At 33.3% G+C, this 13,631-nt stretch overlaps 1 protein-coding gene and 1 long non-coding RNA gene across 6 annotated transcripts in view; one reads left to right on the top strand and one right to left on the bottom strand.

Moving 5' to 3' along the window:
• LOC149419778 (uncharacterized) overlaps positions 1 to 2,384 on the bottom strand; it is a 62,920-nt gene extending 60,536 nt beyond the window's left edge. Inside the window, exons 1-2 of the long non-coding RNA XR_016302762.1 lie at positions 1,837 to 2,384; positions 1,460 to 1,545 (exon numbers count right to left, since the gene is read on the bottom strand). This is a non-coding gene — a long non-coding RNA (uncharacterized LOC149419778). The remainder of the gene's footprint in view (positions 1 to 1,459; positions 1,546 to 1,836) is intronic.
• bs (serum response factor blistered) overlaps positions 1 to 13,631 on the top strand; it is a 284,696-nt gene that overhangs the window by 118,794 nt on the left and 152,271 nt on the right. The gene's annotated exons all lie outside the window — the stretch shown is intronic.

Genomic DNA, 13,631 nt, shown 5'->3' with positions numbered 1-13,631 from the left:
TGAGAATTTAAAAAAAAAATCGCATGTTGCGCCACAATACGAAGTATGTCAAAAAATACAACTAAATAGAAGTATATCTGTGTGTAAAGATAGAATGGCCAACCTTGTGATTCCAGAGATAGCCTCTTTTTTAATGTCAGTGACAAATTTTTCTTAAAAATATGATAACTCCTTCATTTTTACACGCAATTGCTTCGTACGAAATTTTATAGCATAGTAATGATCAGCAGAATCCATTTCTAGCCAAAAAAATACCCTTGAAAATTCAAGTCTCTATGTCTATGAAAGGCGATTTTCAGCCCACTGTGCGGCGTGGTGATTGGTTAGTTTAATACTAGATCTGTTATTGTTTTTATGGAAGTAACGATTTCGATTCCCGTACATTGTAACACAAGTTACTCTTTAAGTTTGTCACCGATTTTATTTTTACCATTTAAGAGTAATTAGTATAACAATTCTGTCTAACCGACTGCTTGAAATAAATGAATATGTAATTGTTTTTTCTACCTGTTACAACTACTTCTCCACACAAACATGTTTCTTTAAGAAATTTCCTTGAATGTATTGGTACTTATACCACCTATGTATATAGAATTTTGATGTTGCCAGATGATCTATCATAATGTTTTTTTCAAGTAAGAAATGTAATATTTGGAAATATTTTATCAACAAAGTTAACAAAGCAATAAAATATATTTTTTGTTTTCCTATTGGTTGCGTCCCTTGTTGTAAAATAAATCTTGTACCGAGTGAGTGAATGACAAAATAATTGATTATTTTATTTATGAGGTTCAAATTTCAGAAGATAGTTCAAGAAAGAAGGAATTTTCAAATTTCAGAAGATAGTTCAAGAATGAAGGAATTCTCAAATTTCAGAAGATAGTTCAAGAAAGAAGGAATTCTCAAATTTCTGAAGATAGTTCAAGAAAGAAGGAATTCTCAAATTTCAGAAGATAGTTCAAGAAAGAAGGAATTTTCAAATTTCAGAAGATAGTTCAAGAAAGAAGGAATTTTCAAAATTCAAAAATTTCATTAAAATTCGATTTGGAAAATTCAGCGACATCCCTAAAAAGTCCTCAATTGAAGATAATTTCAGTACCGCCCCGCTGAAAGATTACCAACCATTTGAAGTTGAAACATTGCATACAATCGGGTATGATTTAAGATGATGGACACTGCAATGCTGTCCGAAACGTTGGCTATAGAAGTAGGTAGCGCAACACGGCATAATACCCCAAAAACAAATCAATATAATTGCATACAATCGCTTTAAATTTGTTTAGTAAATGGCATTTCCTATAATTGTTCCATCAATTTCTGTGCATTTTACATGTTATAAGTTACTTACGTTTTTACATATGTCCTGTTACTTTTATGCTCCATGTGCATTTTCCAAATACTAAAAAATGTCCATATTATGTATTTTTCCTGTCCATTATTATTTAAACATATATATTACCTTTGTTGATTGTCTTCTATAGTGAAATTTTAGCCGCCACTGCGTATCTGCTCCTTGTCATCAATTTGCTTGACATCATCTGCCATCTGTTGATAATTAAAATAACAAAGATTAATTTCTAAATCAAACACGAATTAAAAATGAAATTCATTATAATAATATGTAGACTCTTGGCGCTAGTTAACAAAACTTACTCAACCCAATTAGCATACCCTGTCCCGTCGGCTATTTATTAATTACTCTCGGGCCATTAATCTGACCAAGAAGTTATTATTCCTCGTCGTTATCACCTACGCCAGATCAAGCCGAAGATTCAAAAGAATTAACGATTGAGAAATGCTTTTATTCAACGCGAATTAAAATTACAATACACCCACCTGTACAGACTTCTTGGCGCCAATGCGTTTTCATCCAAAGAACTTCATATTTTTCTTCACGTACGATTTGCTTTACGTTGCAAAAAAAGAATGCCGCCATTTTTTATTTGAAATTTTCACATTTTCAACTGTTTTCTCGTTGTTTTGTTTCCATATGCGCCGGCCGGCTGCGCGCTGCTTGGGCCATCTGTCAGTTTTCGTTCTAATTTCTCAGTGCGAAGAACACAATTTCCTTTCACCATTTATATATTTCACTCTTATATTTTCTCAGCTTTCTTATCAACGTTTTATTTTATAAATTTCTAAAACTTTTGCCAGTTTTCTTTGATTTCCCGCTCTGCTGCATGAAAATCTGTTTCCATTGTTTTTCTGCATTTTCATATTCTTTTTGCTTAAAATGCCTTCACTTCACTTGTTTCTTTAACGTTTCAAAAGCTGTGTTTAATTTTGAAGGCGATCTGTCACACGTTTCTAGATGAATTTTCTTTTTTTTCACTTTTTATTTACGTAATTATTGGAACGAAAGCCGTCAACACAACCTTCGTGGACGATGGCCGCGGCAGTACTGAAGGCTTGGTACCTCCCCCTCCCCCCTCCACCTGCCACTTCTCCCCCTGGCTGAGAGGAGGACACGCCTACTGAGCTTGCGTCATCGAGGCTGTCCTTGCCGACTTGTCTTTACCAAACAAGTCCAATTGAAAACAACGGGGCAATCAATAAGCTCAATACATTCACTTACTCGACGTAACATTATCACACATAAAGAAAACACTCCCTTTTTATATATGTGAATATTTTGAATCAGTGTTATTGAATTAGTTGAGGTTCCGCGAATTTTGTAGGCAGTGCCAATCGGAAAAGTGGAATGGGTATTTTATTAGGGTAAAAAATGCGTATTTAAATTTAAAGAAAATGCATCGCCGAGTTGTTATTTGTACAAAATGTCGTATATTTATTTTTGAACCTTGGAGAATAACTCAAGTTTTTTCCAGACATCATTAACTCCCCTACTTGTGTGTTGTATGCAATACGTTACCACCCATAATTACTTGAATAAGTTTGCGACATTCGTGCGAATTTTATTCGTAACAGTTGAATCATATTTTTCATCTTTTCAATTTTATTTCTTATTGAAACTATTAATTTAATAAGGATTTCCTAGCCACACAACTCTGTCTCGGCACACACTCCTTTCTTTATTTACATTCATAATATGAGGCCCACATTACCAAAAAATGTTTTAAAAAATAATTTATTTTTTAATTTTTGTGAAATCGACAGTTTACATTTATTTCAGTTTGTACATAAGTATTATATAGCCAAAATAAAACCAATTATGGATTTTCTCCTTGTGACTTTACCTTTACTGAGACAGCATAATAAGGAATAAGTAAATTAAATTTGTAAGAAAGGAATATGAATTAAAAAATTTATACAAAACAAAAGATTATATAACACGAAAAATTTACAAAACAAAACAAAACATTTATCAATACATTTATAGCCATCGAGAGAGGTTGTAAATATAAATCAAATCATAATAGAAATATAAATATAAACAATAGAGACATAACATTTTTCACAAACCATCAGAGAAATATTCTTTTGTGGACCTCTTGTATTTGGTAAGTATGCAACTGAAAATATCCACCTTGGATAATACGCTATTGTAATTATTGCAGAGTCTGTTCACGCAAGAATTCTGCTTAAAGTTCGTTTTACATTGATCCACCCTGAACAGGACAGAAGAGCGTGTTGAACGTTTTATGTTATTGTGTTAATATCGTGTTAATGTTACTTTTTCACTAAAAAAATCGTAAAAAATCAAGTATTTGATTCACTTAATCGTGCCATGTCTTTCTCGGGCGTCCCAAACATCTTCTACCATTAACTTCTAAAAATTGAAATCTATGTTGTTATATCTTTATTAAATTTTCACGTTCTGACTGTTCTGGGACCTTTGCAGTTCTATATATAATTATATAAGTAACAATTTTCCTTAAGGAGAGTACTCTTGGCTGGTACACTTCGATATCACTGACTTAGTAATGTGAAAAGATTTCGATAAAATACTACGTTTGTTGACGTCACTTTGGTTGCGTGTTTTACTTGTTTCAAATAGAAATTTATATTCATTTTATATTTTAGTTACGATTGCATTGACTCGATCGTATTTCGAACCTAAAGTAATTAACTAACTGAGTAATCATCACGCCGTTTCCTCACAGGGGTAAGCAGACAGGACGGATCACAAAACAACTCGGTCTTGGCACACACTCCTTGCTTCATTCACATTCATACATCGTCTCATAAAAACCCTTTTATTATTCTGTATCTTTACATGGCCCGAATGGGTTTCCCCGGGCTTCCCCGAATTCTGCTACCGTTAGCGTAATATATCTTCCTTACACTCCTTTCTGCGCTCATTCGCTCTACATGCACAAATCATCTAAGCGTTCCTTTCTTAATCTTACTCATTACGCTTACATCAACCTTGCATTCTTTGCGGATCTCATAGGTATTTAATTTATTCGAGCCGTGAAAGCTTTTTTACACGCACATACATTATTATAGTTAAGCTGTACAAAGGAGTTTAATAAATGTTTGTATACATGATAAGATGAAAAGAAGTAATTAGATAGGTTCGGTCGACTGCACCGCGATCATTTCCGATCTGTTGGTCTTTTTCTATTCTTAAAACATCTTATTTTACAAATTCATTTTCAACAGATTCGAATGATAGTGCTTCCTTTGAGGGTTTTCAGTTTGCGTTTTTGCATTTCAAACGATTCTTGTGAAGGAGATAGTATAGATATAGATAGATTCACAATAACGTACTCATTGAATTGAAAATATTTAAAAAATAATTTTAAACCGGGATCTTTTTATTCAGGCACCCAAAAATATTAACACACCGATATACGAGTACTCTTTGACAAAGGCCATAAATAAAAATTACGCTATGGTTGTAACTTATTGCTATAGGTTTTTCGAGACCATGGAAATGTCACTACAAATATATGTTCAAACATGAATTACAAACAAGAGCAATTCATTATGACCGGTCGGTGGCCGAGTTGACATTGCGTTTGGGTCCCACCCAGGCGTCGCACGTTCAATTCTTTGGCTGGCTAAGTCCTCCATAATTACCACACAAGCAATATTTTCCGCTTACTATGGTGGTAGTACGAGATTTTCAAATATTGTCAGGTTATTCGTAACCCGAGAATATCTGATATGATTTGAGATTTTCACGTTTAAAAGTATTATCGTGATTTATTTTTGGCGTGTTATGCCTTGTTGCTTTTCTTCCTTCTTTAGCCAACGTTTCCGACAACGTCAATGGGTCCATCATCAGGGTAGTTAGTTGAAATGCATGTTTGTAATACAGGAAACCTTTATAACGTCTAATTCTGAACAGAACATAGCTAAATAAATGCTACGATAAAAGATGCACCTGAAAATACTTAATAGATCTCTCAAAAACATTAAAATAAAATTATTTTTAGTTTAGAACTAGTTTCGTAAGAGTAAACCTCAATTGAACTACACTTATTTTAGTTTGTACCTAGTTTCCTAACAATAAACCTTAATTGAACTACACTTATATTAGTTTGGACCTAGTATCGTAACAGTAAACCTCAATTGAACTACACTTATTTTAGTTTGTACCTAGTATCGTTACAGTAAACCTCAATTGAACTACACTTATTTTAGTTTGGACCTAGTATCGTCTCAATTGAACTTCACTTATTTTCAAGTCTGTGCAGCTTTTGATTTGCGATTTGTAATTCATGTTTAACGCTTTTCGTCACGTTTTGTACTTGGCGGGAGAATATAACCTCCGTTTAATTGTATTACTCACAAAGCATTCTTTTTAAGGTGAATTGCCTGATTAAAATTTTACCATCAATTCAGGAATATTATATTAAACCGCTTACATATGTGCGCTGTCTTCTATCTTATAATTCTACGTTATAAGTCTACGTTTTGTCGTATTGTTTTCCCGTGAATTTAATTGCTTTTGATTTATGCGTCATCGTATTCAATTCTCATCTTGTGCTAGTACCTATCTTCGTATAAATATGAATTACACCTACGTTATCTCTTTTCCCTTTTCCACGTGAACGGTTTGCTCCTCTGTCTACGTGTTCCATGATATTTGCTTTCACGTGAATTGAATTGTCTTTTAGTTATGCGTCATCGTACGCAGTTCTTATTTGATGGCATTCATGTACGTTATTTCTCTTCGTTTTTCCACGTGAACGGTTCGCTCTGCTGTGTTGCGTTCAGGCTTTTATTTGTATACCGTAAAAGCCTTTGTCTCTGTCGGCAATTGGCAATTACGTGCCCGGCGTGGGCCGGACTAGACTGCTCGGAGCTGCCTCCCAGCGGCTAGGAGCCCGCACCGCCATAAAAGGAGACAGGATAAGCAAAGGAAGCGGAGGCGTCAGTGACGTCACAACCCGTCGCCGGAGTGGTAACGTGCGGAACAAAGTGACAGGTGTAAACATGACATTAGCCGTTCTGTCATCGATTTATGCACGCGTTACATGCTTACGAAGATTAGAGCCGGGAGGCTACGTTACCTCCCTATCAAAACAGGTCATAAAAGACAGGGGAGGTACCTACCTCCCCTGTCCAGTATCTTATTCTGTATTTCCAACTTATTCTTTTGTTGGCTGTGGATTACTTTGGAACGACTTTTTTTCTTCTCTTGCAGTACAGCATGGGTCTCTTCAATACCCTAGCATAGACCTCGTTTTCCTACAAATATCCCAAAGGAGACACCGTACCTGAGGGAAACCTCGTCATAATAGATACATTATTATTTTCGATCACATTACTGAAGATGAAGTTTCAGGATATAGTTCACTAATTTAAAATTATCATTTTTTTTTGATAATGTTTTGTTTTCAGTAAAATAATCCTAAAATCTGTAAAATGAGATATTAAACCTGTAATTAGTGCCCTTTCGTTTCTATAACTTTCAATTGGCGTATTTATTTTTGCCATATTTCGAAAATCTGAAATATGTCCAACGCCAGTTCAACACTAACGCAATTCGAATTAACTTTCAAAATATAAAAAATTAACAATCGTTATTTATCACATTTTTTTGCAATTCCTGAAACATCCCTTTACTCATCAATAATTTAAAAGTAATTAAAAACATATTTTATCCATAATAAATAAAATAAAAGTCAGATACGTAAGTGTCACCGACCCGCATTTAATCGTATTCATGATGCGGTTCCCACGTGACGTTAACGGTGTAATGACGTTTTTATGTATTTATTTATAAATAATCGGAAGAATATTAATAACCTATTCATAAAGTAAAAATATAAATAGACAGTTCATTAATGCCTTAGAAAAATCTTCTCCTTATAAGATGATTTCGCTTGTTCTATCTCCACTTCTGGCGTACGTTTTGTATGGTTCTTAATTAATTCTGTTATAAATTTGCTATGACTATAAAAGGAAGTACTTATTTTGAACATAAGACAAGCCGTGTTTATTTTATTTACTAAATGATTTGATGCTTTGCTAATCAACTACTATGCAGAAATAAAGAGAGTTATCAGTTACCCATTTTAATACATCTGTTAGTTTCCAAGGGATCGCCTTCACTGGCTTCGATGCCCTGAAAGAATAGAGTTTAAGATCTGCTTAATGACCTTCAAAGAATTGCAAGGAATGGCGCTAGCCTATATATCGGAACTATGTATCCGACAAAACTTAAGCAACAGACAGCTTACTCTAAGGTCAGCAGATCTAGATGTTAGAAATTGTCTAATCGAACTTTCTAGGTCAAATCGAGCTGTTTACTATGATCGTTCTTTTAGTGTAACAGGCCCTCTCATCTGGAATAGACTTCCCTCAGCTCTTACTAATCTCCAGAATTTGGCTGAATTTAAACGGGCTTTGAAAACAAAATTATTTAAAAAATCTTACCATTCATAAATTTTAACTTCTTTCCAATATTTTATAATAAGCCATATTCTAAAACTTCCGGTAATTGTTTGGTTTCGGGTGTCTCCTTATTGTACCTTTTTAAAGTGTCTGCTCAGAAAATTCTCATTTCTGAGCACAAACTGCCTCCTGTTTTATATTATGTTTTAGTTTTAATATTCTTCTTTTGTCCTGTCCTGCTGTTATTGTTATTCTAAGTTTTCTCATCACTTTGTATAAAGTTTGTAGTGTTATAATATTAGATCTGCATTGGGTAAGGCACACTGTAGGAATAATTTTGAGAACCACTAATACTGAATTACCATATTTTAAGTTTGTAATACAAGTAGTTAAGCACACTTGAAGTGAAATGACACTAAACTGCGCTATATAAATGCCATGTTATTATTATTATAAGGAAATGAATTTACATCAAATGATTTAGGGAAATAATAGTCGATTTAATCGATCTAACGATCATTAATCGATTATTATTAGATTAAATCGATCAAAATATCATTAATCGATCAAATGATCATTAATCGATTGAATCGATCAAATTAGTATTAATCGATTATACTTCGATTAAATCGATCAAACGATCATTAATCGATTATTATTGGATTAAATCGATCATTAACAGATTATTATTGGATTAAATCGATCATTAAGAGATTATTATTGGATTAAATCGATCAAACGATCATTCATCGATTATTATTCGATTAAATCGATCCAACCATCATTAATAGATTCATTAAATAATTTGGCGGTTAAAAATAAGCTGAAGTAGCACAGCGGTTCCGTGCACCTGACCGGCAATCAGAATTTTTTAAAATTTATATTTGTGTTTCAGGCTAATAATTATTGATTATAATAATTTAGTATCCTTTGTGCTTTGCATAAAAACCTTGTCTTCTAAAAACATAGTTTTACCTTTAAAAAATATAAAATAAGTGATGAATTGCATCCCTTTCGAATTAAATGTTTGAGACTTTACAGTAACATGTTTGAGTGAATTTACAGTAACATGTTTCACTGTGGCTTAATGGATTTTACCTATTTGAAATCAATATTAATATGATTTGTCACGTTTATTACTTAACATTTTTGACATCGAACACATGCATCCATATGACTGATGGTTTTCCCAATTTTTCTAACTTTAAAAATAATTAATTTAGTAATTAATTATTTTTCTGATAAGGTATACATGACCATATATGAACCTTAATATTATATTTTGCAAAATATGTATGTATTAATGTAACCCATATGATGTATATTAAAATAATAATAAAAAAAAAATTGATTAAATTATAAATAAGTTACACTTTGCAAGAGCGCCCCTGTCTGTACGGTTTAAAGACGAGGTAACTGTTTCACCGCCCTGTTGAGAGCGAGTCCCAGATTGTATGAAGGAATAGATGTTATAATAATAATAATAATATTTGGATTATTTGTATAGCGCCGTTTTTGTGCAAAATCACCTCAAGGGCATTGGTAGCTCGTTCCAAATGCGATCCGACTCCCAGAAAACCCGAGTCGTAAAAACGACCTGTCTTATTATTTCTGGGTTATTTTCCACTCAGTATTATTAAAATAAAATCATTTCTCAACATAGAAGAGCGACATGTGTTTCCAACAAATGACATTTTTAAAAGGTAACATTTACATTAGCTAGAAAATGACTCCCGTTAGTAGATTTGATTTTCTGAAAATATCTGTTTAGAATTTTTTGTTGCAATGTTTAGGGCCTTCTATTCTTTATTATTACAACCTTGACAATACGTATGAAACTATGTCCTTGTTTACTTTGATATAACAATTATCACACAAAATTCGTTTCCCACATTTATATTACTACTTTGGTAAATAACGATAAAAATGTACTCATGAGGATTTTCGGAATCCGATCTTACTCAATTATATTTGAAAGCCTTGTCAGAAATAATATTATGTTTCTGCAAACACAAAATCAGTAAATAATGACTAAACTCTGACAGTGGCGTAGCGACCATCGTTCAGCCCAGGCAACCTACCGACTACTGGACCGATTTCACTGAAATAAAAGTTTGTTTTTGTTAGTGCCAGGAGTGTTTAGAAAGTAGTTTGAAATGTAGAAAAAGGCGGGGATGCCTGAGGAAGATCTTAGCATTATTTCTGCATAGAAATGAGATACGGAGTAGAATTAATTTAGTTTTTCTAATGTGACAATGTGATATACAGTAGTTAATTGTATAGATAGTCGAAGAAGACACGAATCAAAAAATTATTTGTGGCAAACTGAGGCGTCGTACGTCACGAAGAAAGAGGTGTCAGAAGAATGTATAACGTGGAAGAGAATAGTAGAAGAAGCTTGGGACGCCCGAGAAAGGCATGGCACGATAAAGTGAAACAAATACTTATGTACGGTAAAATTATTACGTATGGTCAAAACTTTACTACAAACCATTCATACCTCCGAGAAACGCCGGGTACACGTTAGTTAGATTGAGATAAATCGTATATTTTATCATCTGTATCCTTCGCTTCTTGTACCTATGCATAGGTCCGTTTTGGTGCCTAGGACCGTCTTGGTGCCTAGGTCCATCTTGGTGCCTAGGTCTGTCTTGGTGCCTAGGTCTGTCTTGGTGCCTAGGACCGTCTTGGTGCCTAGGTCCGTCTTCGTGCCTAGGTTCGTCTTGGTGCCTAGGTCCGTCTTGGTGCCTAGGTCTGTCTTGGTGCCTAGGTCCGTCTTTTGCCTTATATTATGTAATTTTTAATTTATATAAGTTTTCCCATTAATTATGTTTACTCCAAAAATTAAATGTTTTGCTAAATATTTTTTTAGTTTTAGTACAATTTTTAAATTGGCTCTATGAAAAGTAAAAATTCTTCGCATCCGAGAAAACGTGGTTGTATTTGGTAATTTGATCTAGAATGGTTCCATGATAACTCAACACAGTGACAGTTCAACACACTTTTAAAAAGTGATATAAAGTCATTAGAAACGATGAATTTTTTTTTAACCTAACGTAACCTACTTAACCCAGTTAATAAAGTTTTTATTTCATCACTTTCCATGACTTTATATAACTTTTTAAAGATGTGATGAATTATCATTGTGATGATTTATCCGGCACCTAAATAATACTAGGCGGTTCGAAGCAGTTCTGACTCCTAGTGCGGTATTCACTATAAAAAAACTGAACTGCCCGGGCCCTTTCGAAATGGTTTCTCTGCCCTATCTCCTATCTATCTCCTTCCCCACTCCCCGCTACCTTCAACCTTATAATATACCCCAATTGTGGATTCCATATTCTCTCTGGCTTCAGACGGTCATTCAGACGGTAACCGGATAGTCATGGAAAGTGATGAAACAAAATACCTTATTTGCTGGGTTAAGTAGGTTAGGTCAGGTGAGGTTAGGTGAGGTAAATTTTTTTTTCATCGTTCTAATGACTTTATATCACTTTTTAAAGTTGTGTTGAATTGTCCATGTGTTGATTTATCATGGAACCCTTTCAGACTTATGCGTTTTTACGTAAAAAAATCATTTATTTCTTTTGACAATCGGTTTCAAAGATTGGAGCTTGGCTTACCAACTTATTCCGGAGCTTGGAGTTTCTTGCTGCGCCACTGACTGCTCCAATTGATTTTAGTATTTAGTTTATAGATCATCCAATAGTATTGACTTCTGTTAAATTTTATAGCTTGTAAGCGGTCCATCTTCGTTTATAATCTGAGTATCACGTTGATTTATATCGCACAACGGTCCTCTGCACCCACGCTAATCGACTAGGAACATATTGATTTGCCGGTGGGCGATACCGGTCAACGGCCATCATAAAATTAGGCGCATTTATCAAAGAGTACGACGCCTTATTTTTTATTAGTTGCGACGCTGTAAATGTTGGATTAATGAATTTATTGCTGTTTTTATATGTATCGATATCAATACCGTTAACCACAAAGAGATATGTTTAAATTGCCACTATTCGCTGTCACTTTGCTGTAAGACAATAATGTATTATATTGGAGACTTCGTTCCGTATCTGATATATATTTCAATTGTCATTTGATATTTTAAAATTGAGGCTTTACGGTTGAAAATTTAGAGCACTCTTTTAGAAGATACATTTTTAAAAATTTATTGTTCAAACCTTGTTCTATATTGGTGTGCATATCGGTACCCGATGTGAGTTTGGAACTCGGTTTGCCTAATTGCTAGCCAAGGGTTCAACGTCCTACCATATTATTTTGACACCGTACGCTGAGAAAAATAAGTATTGCTAATTTATTAAGAATATCTTAAAATTATTGGTAATCCGGTTAAAAAATGATTTGCAGGAATCACGAATGAAAAGTTACTTTTATTTTGCGGACGTTCAGGCACAAATATGGACATGTTTTATTATCATTTTATAACTTAATTTGCCACATTGTACAATAAAACCATAACCGAGAATTGGCTCGTAAGTAGGAGATTTTGAACTTTAAAGCAGTTTTTACAGGCCTTATACATTATTTTTTCTTGGCTTATAAAATAAAGACAATTATTTCAAAGGCCAAGATGTGTTCTACTTGCAGTATTTAATTAAAGCATCTTAAACATTTCTAACGATCAAATTTTAAACCAAAAAACATGATTTTGCAATTACTACGTAGTGCATCACCTTAAGAAGAATAATAATATTCTTTTTGTGTTGGTTTAATGTTGTTAAAAGAATAATTATTTACTCTTTGTGTTGTTTCAATGTTGTTCGAAGAATAAGGATATACTTTTTGTGTTGTTTGAATGTTTTTATTTTGTTTTAATATTTTTTTATGTTGTTTTCATGACTAACAATGAATATATGATATAATTTTTTGGTTTTTTCACAAAATTAATTGTGAACATTTATAATGCTTTTAATTTCACTCTGGTAAATAGACTAATGAAACATATTGAAATAATTACTTGTAATTATTACTGACCATGCATTAAATACCATTAAACTTTCTGAAAGCCAAGAATATTTACAAGTAACAGTAATTAATAATCTGTTAAGAGTTTATAGGTCAACGTAATATTAATATTTTTGTATATTAACCAATACTCTTTTCTTTGTTTCAGGTAAGTGAACTCCTATATTACTTAGCAACGTTAAGAAGTTGAGGGCACCGCGGTAAGTGAGAAATTTTTTTTGCACCTATACTTAAGACAATACCTATGATAATGGAGGGTAAAAGATTGCTAACACGAGTCGCAGAAATATGGACATGTTTTATTTCTGCGACTGCATAAATTTACTAAGGTTAATTCGTGCGATAATTGAATTCGGGTTTCATAGGTTCTTACGACTACCAGATAGACACATATCCGTAATATGGTGGTCTAAGTTATTGTTATATGACTTGACCAGTTTTATTCGCGTTTGCGATAACGCGAATTTTTACGCGAAATTCGTAATTTTCACGCGAAAAATGCGATTTTTTCCATTTTCATGTTCTCAGGCCTATTCTTAGGGGTTTGAATGGAATGCCGCTAACTTCACGTCGAAAATGACGCGTACCTAATGTTAAATCATTTTCCACTTTGAAAAAGAAAATCCTCAAAAATTAATAAGTCATCACTTTTATTACAAAATACCACAAATTTTGCTGAAAAATACCGCGAATTTAGCCAAAAATGACGCGATATTTTCAGATCCTCGTTTGATTAATTATATATTTGAATCTCTTGCTCTTTATTATGAGCTTGTATTCATTTTATACTTTCTGATTTCACTGTATGATCAAATTTCACATTAATTATTATTACGCTTTAAAATTATTTCTAGTACATATTTTATAATGCTTTTATTTATTGTAACGTT

Source organism: Hesperophylax consimilis, chromosome 11 (assembly GCF_061612785.1).
Source record: "Hesperophylax consimilis isolate HC1 chromosome 11, BYU_Hcon_1.0, whole genome shotgun sequence".
NCBI lineage: Eukaryota > Metazoa > Arthropoda > Insecta > Trichoptera > Limnephilidae > Hesperophylax > Hesperophylax consimilis.
The sequence above is the reverse complement of the archived record's forward strand: the minus strand, read 5'-3'. Positions and strand labels throughout refer to the sequence as shown.